The following is a 13,754-nucleotide window of genomic DNA, read 5'->3' as shown; positions in this document are numbered from 1 at the left end:
GAAAACCCCAAAAGCCTTTGTCCTCAAATCCATTTTAATTACTCTAAAATCTTTAAAAGTACTCAAGAGATATATCTTTTGATAAAATTAATCAAACCAAACTCATTTTTTTTAACCAAAACGTCCAACCCATTTTCAAAACCATAACTAAAAGTCTCAAAACTCTTCAAATTCTTACAAAAATTTCGGCAGAACTTCCCTTAAAAATTAGAGTTTACCACCCTTCACGGGTTCCCTCAATTCAATCTTAACTGACTTCCATCGCCAACATCAATATTTAAACACATTCCAAGTCATCATTGGCCATTCAACAATAAATCAATTCGAACTAAAATATTGCCGAAGAATTAAAGAATTGATTCCAAAGTATCAAAATAATTCTTCGATCGTTAAATGAAATTATTTTTTTTCATTTTCAAAAAGAATAAATAAATAAACAAACACAACTTATCTAATCAATCTCACCAAAATTTTGAAAATCAACCAATCAATAACACGAATAGTCATACATTAAACCACAGCAAAAAATCATTTATATCACAGGCATTCATTCATTTGCACTAATCCACTAACCTTGTCAGATATTCAAAGTCTAAAGCATTTTTAATTATTCCCTACCTCGTCTGATCAAACTTGTAGCAATTTAAAAGCAATAAACCCTTTCCTATCAATCCACGGCAGCAGCAACAATATTCACCATTTACGGTTACAGCAATTTGACCCTGAGACATCAGGATCTCAAAATCCACAGCAACAAATAACCAGAATGGTAAAAGTGATGTTTTCGGAACTGGGTTAACTTACTGCAATAAAAGAATGAAGCAACTGCCTCCGAACTGACCCAGCAGCAACTCCGACAGCTACAAAAGCACCATGCGACAACAGTAAGTCAATCCTGAGATATTAATGTTGCGTAAAACTCAATAATAAATAACAGAACAATGACTAGAGAGATTCGAAACAAGGAATGGCTTACCATAATTATGAATAAACGAGAGAATAGAGCATCCGCAGCTCCGGTGACAACGTAGCAACTTGATGTTGCATGCAACAGCCATAGAACTCAGCATGCAAGAACCGGAACTCGATCCTACAGTATTAACGTCTCACAAACCTCAGCAATATATAATGGAATAACAATGGTAAGGGTTTTGGAACAAGAAAACTCATGGTACTTAGAGAAGAACCCAAGAATAGAGTAACAGCGGCTCCCGTAGCGATTTTCGGCGACGCCAGCTGTGGCGAAGGAAACCACCAACAACAACATGATGCCAGGGCATCCTGGCTAGTTTTACATGCCATTTTTAGCATTTTTTTTGGCTAGTTTCATGCATTATCTTCATTAATAAGCAAGCATTTGGATGAGTTACTTATGCATGTCTTGATTCATCAAACATTAGTAAATTATAATAATTTTCATGATATTTATGCAAGAACTACTTGATGCATTGAATGATGCAATATCTTGGGATTATGGTAAAGCTTTGATGCACTTGTTTGATTGATGACAGGCAAAGAAGAAGCAGAGGAAGGCAAGAAGGTGCTGGATTTAGTGGCAAAGTTAGCCCACTAAGGCCAGTGCTAACGTTCCCTACAAAGAAGAAGTTTGCATTAGTGGCAAAGTTAGCCCACTAACGCCAGCGTTAACGTGGCCAAGGAAGAAGAAGAAGCTAGCATTGGTGGCAAAGTTAGCCCACTAGTGCTAGTGCCAACATCGCCAAGTAAGAAGAAGCTGGCGTTAGTGGCGAAGTTAGCCCACTAATACCAACGTTAACGTCGCCAAGGGAAAAGAAGAAGCTGGCATTAGTGGCAAAGTTAGCCCACTAACGCCAGTGCCAACGTTGGGCAAGAAGGAAGGGAGCGTTAATGGGCAATGTTAGCACACCAACGGCAGTGATAACATTGTTCCCTACGTTAGTGTGCTAACGCCACCAAGGTTAACTGATTAATCCATATTTGATGTTGATTTTTGGTTGAAATTGAATGGATTCCATCATATAAACTTGCACTTATTCCACTAAATAGCATGCATTTGAACTTTCCTCCTAAATTGTTCTTGATTATGAAAACATGCTCTTTTATGCCTAATTTGATTAATTTTATTCCATTTACCTTCCATTCGATGCGTTGATGTTATTTGTTAGTGATTTCAGAGGTACAAGGCAGGAATGACTTGAAGAAAATGAAAGAAGAGCATTCAAAATGGAGGAAGCATGAAGAATCAAAGGAGAAGAGCTCAGCCTAGTGTGTGTGCGCACAGACCTGCGTGCGTATGCACAACCATTGAATCAGAGCCATGCGTGCGCGTGAGCCATGTCACGCGTCCAATCAAGCATCGCCTAGTGTGCGTGCGCACCACCTCCTGTGCGTACGCACGGGTCAAGATTTTTCGCAGAGTGTGTGGGCGCACACGTCTGTGCATCAGCACAGGTGGACGCACATGCCTTCATTAAAATAGCACGTGACTCGCAATTTTGATGGATTTGAGGCCCATTTCTAAAGCCATTTAGCTCATAAGGAAGGGAGAATAAAGACCATAGTATAGCATAACATTAGAATAGCTTAGGAGTAGTGGTAGATAGTTTTTAGTGTAGTTTTTCTTTAAGTTTTTCATCATCTTCTCTACTAGGGTTTATACTAGAGTTTTTACATTCAAGTGCCATTTCAATTTTGATCTTGAATTTTTCTAATTCCCATTGTAAGTATCTCTTGCTATTACTCTTTATAGTTACATTTTTCTTACACTTTCTTATAATTCAAGTTATAGTTCAATTTCACTTCTCCTTTGCAATTTCTATTTCTTGTTGATGAAATTGATGTTTGATGTGTGTTACATGCTTTCTTGAGTCTTTATTGTTGATTGAGATCATTTGTTGTTTTTGGTTTCAAACTTTTTCTCATTTTTCCCATGTTTAAGCTTTTTGCCTACCAAGTGTTTGACAAAATGTCAAGCATGATTTTGGTCTAGTTTTCTATCTCTTGGCTTGGGGAAAGTGAGCAATTGGGTTTCTAGAGTTGGAATGTCCGACATTTAGTGTCAATTTTGGATTGTTAATTGTTCTTGTTCCCATTAACGCTATGTTATTGTTAAGTTAATTAGCAAGCAATTTAGGATTTGTGGGTTAAGAACACTTATGCTCATTTAACTTACTTTCCGATGTGAGAATTGATCAAATGAGATTGATCCATTCTAGTTGGCATGGTTGTGGTTCCAACAAGGAAAGGACCCTTAGCTCACTCCAAGCCAAGATGCCTTTTATGCTTCAATTCTTTTATACACATTTACATTAGTTCCTTTTATACTTTACTTGTCTATGTTGCATAGTCACTTACACTTTCTTAATTCCTTTATTAGTTCATTTATTATAATTTTGAATGTTCTTTCATGGCTTTATATGTTTATCTTTTTATTACAAACCCCATGATCCTCACAACTAAGATTGCACACTCATTGGTCTCAAGTGTCCTTGGGAGATGACTCGGGAATTGAAACTCCCGGAATTGAATTGGTTTTGAATTATGATATATTTTTAGATTAAACATTTGATGTGGTGGATTGATCGTTGGTCTAGTCTATACCTTCAATGATAAGATTCTAATTTGTGAAAACCTAGATTGACGGTGAATCCGGCCGGCATCAAATTTTGCGCCGTTGCTGGGGACTCACTTCAAGTGCAATGAGTGCTAAAATTTAGGTTGCTGTGAATATGTAAATAGTGTGAATATTTGGTTCTTGTTTGCTACTTGGTATTAATTTGTAGATATTGTTCCCATCTAGCTAGTCTTGGTAGTTGTTAATTGTTAGGTTAGTTTATGTTTATTTGTCTATTCTTGTTTTGCTTTTCATAATTGCATGCTTCTATTGCTTCCACAGTTGAATGACACGGTCCCTTCCAGACCCGAGCTTGGCCCCTTTTGATCTGGAAATAGAAAGAACTTTAACTCATATTAGGCAAGCTCGGCACCGGCTAGCGTTCGTGAATAGTGAATCGGGCTTTCTTGAAGAGCACTCCAATTCACTATCACCATCAATCCGTGACCATCATTCATCAATCAATGAGGAAACCTTATATTCATCTATGGGAAGTGTTGAAATCTCTGTGAGTGACTCAGGTGACGACACCATGGCAGATCCTCTTCGTAAAATCACCTTAAGGGAAGCCGGAGCTCCTGATATTAACTTGCAACCAATACAAATCCGGTATCCGGCTTTGGATCCAAATTTTGAGCTTAAGACCGGCACAATTAACTTTCTCCCTAAGTACAATGGACTACCCAGAGAGGATCCCCTTAAGCATCTTAAGGATTTTCAAGTTGCATGCTCCACTGCGAGAAGGCATGGTGCAGATGAAGTAGCAGTTTTGGTGTTTGCTTTCCCTTTCTCTTTGGAGGGAAAAGCAAAGGAATGGTTTTATAATCAACCGGGAGATGTGATTTCCAATTGGGACTTGTTGCGTAAGGAATTTATAGGAAAGTTCTACCCACCACAAAAGACTGATAAACTGCGAAAGGAAATCTCTTGCATTATGCAACGAGATGGGGAGACTCTTTATGAGTACTGGGAGAGATTTAAGAAGTTGTTGGAAGCTTGCCCCCACCACCGTATTGATGAGTTGGTTCTTATTAGCTATTTTTGTCAAGGGATGAACCCCCAAGATAAGCTTCTCCTAGATGCCTGTAGTGGCGGATCCCTTACCAAAAACCAGACCACCAGGAAGCTTGGGAGATTATAGCGGATTTGGCGGACTCCACTCAACACTCAAGAGTAAGGAATCCACAACCAAAAGCTTTAAGTGAAGTTTCTCTTTCCGGAGATGCCGTTTTAACAAAGACCCTCGGTGAGATGACAATTTTGTTGAGAAAAATTACCCAAAGGCAACCAATTCCCCAAGCCTTGATAGCTCCTCCACCTCAACCTCCAAGAATTGAAGGACCACCAAGATCATGTGATTTTTGTGCTTGTAACAATCATTACACTGATGAGTGCCCTCAACTCCAAGAGAACACTACATTAGCGGTAGCCAATTCATACCCACAAAGACCCAACTACAATCAACATGAAGGAAATCAAAATCAAGGGTGGAGGGATAATTCTAATCAAAGGTGGAACCAAGCCCCACAAGATCAACCTTACCCAAGCCAACAAGCCTACTACCACCAAGCTCCTCAAGGTCAAACACAATACCAACAATCCTACCAACAACCTTCACAATCTCAACCTCAAGGGAGGTATTAACATCCCCATAGTAGACCTAACCCTTCTCAAGGTAATCAAGGCCCTCCTCCTAATCAAACCTACATGAATGACACACTCCAAACCTTTATGCAAGAGCAACAGGAATTTCACAAGAAACAAGAAGCGTATATGGTTACAATTGCCGAAGTACTCACCCGTCTGACTCTTTCCCCTCCTACTACACAAAATGCCCAATAAGTCTCAACTTCTAGTGGTTTTCCCTCACAACCCAACCGAATCCTAAGGGAAGCATCAATGCTCTTACCCTTAGGAGCGACACCAAGTTAGATGAAATTGGTGTTGTGCCTACAAGCTTGAGTGAGGAAACCCACAAGAAAGAGGTGGGAGAGGATATGGGAGTGATGAAGGATGATGAGGAAGATGTTGAGAAGGATGAGGAGGAACCACTCAAGTCCAAGGAGCCGAAGAGGAAGAATCCGATTGAAGAGCCTATGCCCATTCCATTCCCAACCTTGGCGAAGAAAGCGAAGAAGCAAGAACAACTTGACCCCAACAGGGTGAAAATTTTTAAGAATGTTGAAGTCACTGTCCCTCTGTTTTAGGCCATTCAACAAGTGCCCAAATATGCCAAATTCCTCAAAGATGTTTGTACCTACAAGGAGAAAATTAGTGAACTCAACAAAAGGCCAGTAGATGATTCTATCTCTTCTTTAATTCCTGAAAAATGCAACGATCCTGGACCATGTTTGGTTACTTGCTTGACTGGTGGGGTAAAGTTCACAGACTGTATGTGCGATTTGGGAGCATGCGTAAGCATTATGCCACTCCCCATTTATGAGAGATTGTACTTGTCACCCTTAAAGAGGTCCGGAGCGAGATTCGTGTTGGCCGATAAGAGCATTGTATCAGTTGTGGGGATTGCAGAAAATGTTTTGGTTGACATCCAAGGTTTACTCATTCCGGTGGATTTCCACATTTTGGAGACTCCTCCCATAGACTCGGACAAGCCATCATCCATTCTACTTGGAAGGCCATTCCTAAAGACATCCCGATTCAAGCTTGATGCACATTCCGGAATCTATTCTTTTGAGGCCGATGGCAAGGTAGCAAGATTCACATTGGAAGAGTTAAGGAAACCCATCCTCGAAGCTTATTCTATCTTTGGGTGCAATATAGTTGAAGATGAAGTGATTGAGGTTGGCAAGGAACAACAAGAAGAGAAGGTTGCCAAGAAGTTTGATTCAAGAGATGGCACTCAACCCAAGAATACCAAGGAGTTGGAGATATTCCTCCTTGGAGAAGTTTCAAGTGACCAATGAAGCCATGCACAGTCCAACTTAGGACTCTAAACCAAAGTGCTTGGTAGGAGACACTCCACCATGGTAACATTGTTCCAACTTTATCTTTTGTATATAGCCCTTTGAATTAGTTGCTTTCTTGTGATATCATGATTGGCTTAGTTTTGATTTGGTATTTTTGGATTGAACAAGTTGAATTGCTTGTGGATCATGAATTTATACTTGTTTGAATGATTTGGGGTTGGTATGTTGCTTTGGTATAGGAGGGAACCTTAGTTTTGAATAAGAAAAATTTTTATGAAACAGGGCACCTGTGCGTGCGCACGCAACTGCAACTTTTGCCACCTGTGTGAGCGCACGCCTCTGTGTGCCCGCACACCCTTTGCAGCACCCTCTGGTGGCAGCGCCAGCACTGCCTGTGCGTGGGCGCTGCCTTGTTTTTGACACCTTTTGTATGCGCACTGATTTGTGCGTGCGCATGCAATCCCTTTATCGCACTTCTCGTGCGGCCGCACAGACGTCTGCGTCCGCACGCCAATTGACAGCCCCTCTGGTGGGAGCGTCGTCACAAGGTGTGGTGTGAACAACCTCCCCCATCTTTGTCCCTGTGCATATGGACAGACCTGTGTGCGCACGCACACATGACTCTTCAGCTCAAGCTTTCACAAAAAAAAGGGAAGCTTTCTATGCGAGCGCACGCCCTTGTGCGCCCGCACGGGCTATTGCAACCCCTCTTGTGGGAGCAACCGCACGCTCTGTGCGCCTGCATCCCTCCAAGCTTTTCGTCTGTTGTGCGTACGCACTAGCTTATGCGTACACACACATCCCTTATCTTGCGACCCCTGTGCGCGCGCTCCCCGCTGTGCGTCCGCACACACTCATACACCTCCTCTGGTCGCAGCGATCGCATGCTGTGTGCGTTTGCACCCCTTCAAATTTTTACTTTCTGTACGTCCGCACAGGCCTCTGTGCGCCTGCACACGACTCGTTTTGGGCATTATCAGGGCAACACTGCCGTCAAGCCGCCACCATGTCTCTCTCTCATAGCTTCTCTCTTACTTTTCTTTTCTCTTCCATTTTCTTTTCTTTCTTTCTTTCCTTTCTCTTTTCTTTTCTTTACTACCGGTGAGTTTTTTTTCTCCGGCATTTTTCCGGCGATCCCAACCGCCTCAATTTTGCAGTGGCTATAAAGAGTGCCATTGTTCCCTTCCCCATTCTTGCTTGTTTGCATCTTCAATTTTCAGGTTCATGTTTTCCCCTTTTCCTTTTTATTGTTGATTTTTGCAATTGCTTTGATTTTCTTTTCATGTTGTTTAGATTAATTTTATTCCTTTTCTTTATCTCTTTGTATTGCAAGTATTGATATTTAATTATGGGTTGATTATGGTTGAATTTGAGCATCAATTTTGATAAGTTTGCACATTGCATATCACATGTTTAATGAAATGCCTCAATGAACATTTTGTTTGATTCATATAACTTGGCCATCATATGTGTTCCAGTTATCTCTTGTTAGGCATAGTGTATGAATTGTGCAACTTTAATTATGACTCTTGATGGTAATTAAGCGAAGTCACTAATGCATTTCCTTGTTTGTTGATGTGAAATTTTAATTACAAATGCATTGTGTTGTATGAGATCAATTGTCATTGTTCATCTCGAAATTTTTGATTCGGTAATCACTTTACAATTGTTCCACTTTAGATGATGTCTTGATCAAACATCTTTTGGCCTAACTTAGAACATTGCACATGTGATTACTACTTCTTAAGGATGAGCAATTGACGCTTCACTTTGAGTGAATGGTTGTTGTTGTACACTCTTTTGCTAATGAAATTTCTTGCCAACAACCTCAATGACCATTACATTCAAAACATGTTAATAAATCAATTAGTGCGATCTTGAAGTTGCTTTTATGTCCATGCTTTAGCATTGCAACTTAAGCACTTGTTTGAGAAGCGGTGAGCCTTGACTGATAAACAATGTGATTGCCGTGATATCCGGCCGGTGTGTGTGTTCCAACCGCGTGCATCATTGGAATATACACACCGTGTTTTTGTAAACCACACTATTTTAAGAGCTTCTTTTAACCTTGTTAGTGCTTTCTCAATGATTTTTATATCGTTGTTGCCCTTGATCTCGAAATACTTTTATTTTTATTTTCAGGATGAGAAAGAAGGGTAAGGCACCGGTTACCTCACCGGTTGTGCAAACTACCACTTGCTTTCCTGATGTTTGGTGGGATCGCCAAGGTGATAAACCAAATACCTTGGTTAACCAAAGAGCCGACTCTCAATACGAGGCTATTGAGAAGCGCACAATCCATTGGGAGCGGCTATTGAAGGTTCCAAGCCAATACAAGGCGACTATTCACCAAAGGATTGCCTCGTTTCAGTGGGGATTTCTCGAGCGAGAACTGATGTGTGGAAAACGATCCAACACAAAACTCACCGGCAAGTGTACCGGGTCGCATCAAGTAATAATAACTCACGTGAGTGAGGTCGATCCCACAGTGATTGAAGGATTAAGCAATTTTAGTTTAGTGGTTGATTTAGTCAAGCGAACAAGAGTTGATTTGAGTGATTTGTATCCAACAGAAGCTAAATTATTTGAAATTTAAAGGGAGAGGGATAATTGACAAGAATTTAAAGTGCAGAAGAATTAAAAGAGCTGAATCTTAAAGTGCAAGTAATGTAAATTGCAGAAACTTAGATTGCAAGAAATGTAAATGACTGAAGCTTAAAGTGCAAGAAATGTAAATTACTTGAATTATAAAAGGAATTGGGAATTGGGATTGCAAAAATTAAACAAGAGAAAGTAAAATTGCGATGGACAGAAGAGTAAAGGATGAATTAAACTAAAGCAAATCTCAAATAGAAAAGTAATTTGGCTTGAAGAAGCCTCAGCAGATGAACAGAAAGGAAAATGCAAGATCTCAGGGATCAAGAGACTAGAAAACTAAGTCTAGATCTCACTACCTTCCTTGATCCAATTCAGAAAACAATTGCAGACAAAATGAAAGATGAAAATTAGTAAAGAAACTTGAATTATGCAAAAAGGAACAAAGAGATCTCAAGGTGAGGTTGAGACAGAATTTCCTCAACTCTTCACTTTCAAGACTCAAGCAAGCTTTGCAGAAAAGAAAACAAGAAAACCCAGAGAGGAATAGAACTCAATTCTCCTCCCAATTCTCCAAGATCCAAAATCAAAGTTACAGAATGAAAATTCTAAAAGAAGAAAAGGTGAAAGTAAAAAAGTTCCTTCTAAATCAAACTAGCTTCTATTTATACATTTCCTTCTAATGATCATTAAGCCTTGAATTTGGGCCCTTGGCCTTGATGGAATTGGATTGAAGATAGCCTCTGTTGATTGCCCTTGGTCTTGAGAAGAAACCTGTTTGCATTTTGGACTTTGGGATCATTCACGTTTGAGTCAACGTTTGAGGCAAACGTTGACTCAAACGTCTTGTATTAGCATTATGCAGAATGGAGTTTTGCTGTCACTCACGTTTGAGTTCACATTTGAGGTCAAATGTGAGCTCAAATGTGATTCTCTCCAGGGTAATTTTCAGCCAACGTTTGACCTCACGTTTGAGGCAAACATTGACGCAAACGTTAAGTCCTCCTGGGTGTATTATTGAGCCAACGTTTGACCTCACATTTGAGGCAAACGTTGGCGCAAACGTTAGCTTCTCCTGGGTGTATTATTGAGCCAACGTTGACTTCACGTTTGAGGCAAACGTTGGCGCAAACGTTAGCTCATCCTGGGTGAATTATTGAGCCAACGTTTGACCTCACGTTTGAGGCAAACGTTGGCGCAAACATTAACTTCCTTCAGGGTGGCTTTGCTATATTCCACATTTGAGTTTACGTTTGAGGCAAACGTTAACTCAAACGTGATCTTCTCAATGCTGCCTTCATTTCCATTCCTGCCATCCCCTTTCTTCAACCTTCTTCCAAGCCTTTTGGTCACTTATCATCAATCAACAAATGCATCAAAGCTATGCTAAAATCATGAGACTTCTTCTCATCCTTGACATATAAGAAATTATAGCACAAAACTCATGAAAATGCATCAATTTACTCATGGTTGATTGAATCCAAGTACACATGAATTTCTACCAAAATGGCTTACTTGTAACTCAAGAAAGTGTATAAAACCTATTAAAAACAATGGAAAAAGACTAGTAAAACTAGGCTAAGATGCCTTGACATCACAACACCAAACTTAAATCTTGCTTGTCCCCAAGCAAGCATCAAACATAAGAGAGAATGACATGAAACAGAGAAGTGTGCATATCCTTATTGAGCATATAGTTGAATTTAGTCCATGGAATTTTTATGCAGACAATGGCGGTTCATTTATTGTTTGCTGTTACATAAGAGATATTTGCTTAAAGGTTTACTAAGTTTGCTGCTATAAGGCTTTACTTTTGCTTGTTCCCTTGATAACTTTTCCTTCTTTATTTTGCTCAGAGAGCTTATTATTCTTTGAAGGCTTGGTGGCAAATGTTGCAGCAGCCTTTGGCTTAATTTTGCTCAACATTCCTTCACCACAGACACATGGCTCACCCTTTTCTTCCTAGGATCATTGATGCCCAGCATCTCTTTGGATAACTAAATGTTTTGTGGCTAGGTTGCTCTTTATTGTGGACTTTCAGTTGGCAATCCCAAATCAGTTGATCTAAGTGGCCAAGTTTTGAAATACTCCTCAGAACTTACTTGTCCAAGCATATCCTAGTACAAAAACACCACAGGCATGTATCCTAGGGTCCAAGCTATTGGTGCCTAGCCTTATCATTTATTTTCTTTGCTACTTTTGGCTTTTTCTCTTTCTTTTTCTTTCTGTTTTATTTCACTTTCAAGGGATTTTTAATGATACAAGCCTTTACAACAGCAAACTAGTTCATTTCTTCAAAGAACATATCATTATGCAGCATTTATTTTATGAGCCATGCATTAAATCAACAAATACCACCACTAACTTTCATTCTAACTTATGCAACATTGGATATTTACTTCCTAATTCAAATATTTCTCTTTTATTGAATTAAAAAGGCACAAGGGACAAAGCATGCATTTAGTCAAGTGAAAGTGAATAAACACAAGAACACACTTAGGCTAGCCTACTTATTGCAAAGTTAAACAGACATGATGCAAAAACTATTAAAGTAAAATGACTATCAACTAAACAAGCATGCTCTTTCTTTATTGAATGTGATAAGCAAAGGGCAATTCCACCTTTCATTTGTCTTTCTTTTTCTTCTCACTTGCTTGTTTACTGGTTTCTCCCTTTCTTTTGCCTGTTAGCTTTTGCCAGAATCCAGCTTTCTTCATTGTCTCTTTTACTCTGTCTTCAAGGAGTAATGCTTTGTCTACTTCTCTTTCACTCCTCCCCTTGAAGTATTCATCATAAGTTGGAAATGCTGGTTCCATATTGTGTAGATGATCCGCAATGTAGCTCAACTTTATTTGGCCATTTATGTTATAGTCAGCTTGAACTCCATACCTTGCATCCTGAAGGGTTGTGAATTCCTTGAAAGCTCTCATATTCTCAGCTTGTAGTTGGGTCAATTGGTTAAATGATTCATGAAATTGGAAAGCTTGTTCATGTTGCATCACTAAGGATCTTGACTCATAATCCCTTTGTTGACTTATCATCCTCAACTGAAGCTCCTCTTGTCTTTGTTGAGACCTCGTGTACTGTGAATGGAATTCTTCCTGCTTCTCTTGAATCCCCATGTATTATTGTGACAACCTCTCAATTGCCTCTTGCATCTGAACCATGTCCATATTGTTCTGTGGTTGGAATTGTTGCTGTTCCTCCTGTTCTCCTTGTGGTTCTTCTTGTGGTTCTCATCTTCTTCTCCCTTTTTTGTGGCCTTCGACTCTATTGTGCCTCTATGACAATCATCATCCTCTCGAAGGTTACAAGTAGGCCTGGATTCAACCATGTTGGGTTTGCATCCTCCATTGGATAGTTCTCTGACTACCTAACAATCACAACAAGACAAGCATTATCAAACCGTAACAAGAGAACCTTTCATATCTAGAACTATAGATTGACTATCATTCCCTATGCTTATTTAACCGTGACTTCATTTTGTATATTTTTGGAGGACACCAAACTTAATGTTTGGTTGTATAGTCCATAATGATGCTTCCTCCAACTATTGCCTTTTAAAATTTCAATGTCACTTTTGGTTAAATCTTCATAAGAGGTACTTTTTTTTTCTTCTTTTTTCTTTAAATATATATATTATTATACTTTCATGAGATTCAAAACTCAAAAGATTCTTGCCTTTCATGGCTTGTTCTTGCAATATGTAGCACACCAGGCTGAATGATTGATTACACATCCCAAGGAACATATGTCATTGTGTGCTTGTGGGCACACCAAACTTAGAACTCGATCATATGCCCTCCAATGCCATGAACAGTTGCCAATTTTGTCTAGAAAGAATTGAATTTAAGTTAGTGCAACAATTATTATTCATATTGAATCATTAAAGACAAGAAAACTAAATCATGGGTTGCCTCCCATGGAGCGCTCGTTTATTGTCACTAGCTTGACATTGGCCCCTTTTAGGGTGGTTGACGACTGTAGTGTCTCAGCTTGTCCCCCCTCATTGTGAGCTTCCTTTTTGTTCCTTGATGTTCAATTTCAGCATGCTCAAGTGAGAGTATTTTGCAAACTGTGTAGTAGTCATTGGCTTGTTGGCTTGTTCCTAACTGTTGATAGATCAACTGTACTTCATCACCCTTGGAGAACCCCTCAATTGGAATCTTCTTGTTCTTCCACCCCTTTTGAGTCCTTTTCTTGCTTTTCTTTATTCTTTTTGTTGATCCTTCTTCTTTGACAGTGGACTTTGTTTTGGGATTCTCCTTCTTAGTGGTCAACACTTCAATTTCTTCTTGAGTTCCTTCATCACTCTGCGTCGTCTCATTCTCTTTTCTTTTTGCTGTGTTGTCTGTTTCTTGCTTTGGAAGGTGATTACTGGTTATCTTGTTGATTCCTTCCTTCCATTGCAAGTCTTCCTTGTCAGTTTCCATGCAATTCTTTTTTTCATCAATGAGCTGTGTTTCTGGAAATACATTCAGAGTGATGCTTTTATCATGCATTCTGAGGGTCAGCTCTCCTTGCTCCACATCTATAATGGCCCTAGCTGTGGCCAAGAATGGTCTCCCCAGTATGATGGAATCACCTTCATCCTCATCTGAGTTTAAGACCACAAAGTCTGCAGGGAATATAAATTTGTC

General features: G+C 39.6%; 1 non-coding gene across 1 annotated transcript; it reads right to left on the bottom strand.

Annotated features, from left to right (window-relative positions):
• Positions 1-4,499: 4,499 nt before the first annotated feature.
• On the bottom strand, positions 4,500-4,606 carry LOC148580884 (small nucleolar RNA R71). Its single transcript, XR_015899473.1, has one exon. It is a non-coding gene; the product is annotated as a small nucleolar RNA R71 (small nucleolar RNA).
• Between the last annotated feature and the right edge of the window lie 9,148 nt (positions 4,607-13,754).

Source organism: Arachis ipaensis, chromosome B10 (assembly GCF_059453495.1).
Source record: "Arachis ipaensis isolate K30076 ecotype BB chromosome B10, ASM5945349v1, whole genome shotgun sequence".
Classification (NCBI taxonomy): Eukaryota; Viridiplantae; Streptophyta; class Magnoliopsida; order Fabales; family Fabaceae; genus Arachis; species Arachis ipaensis.
Note: the sequence above shows the minus strand (reverse complement) of the source record. Positions and strands in the feature narration are given on the sequence as shown.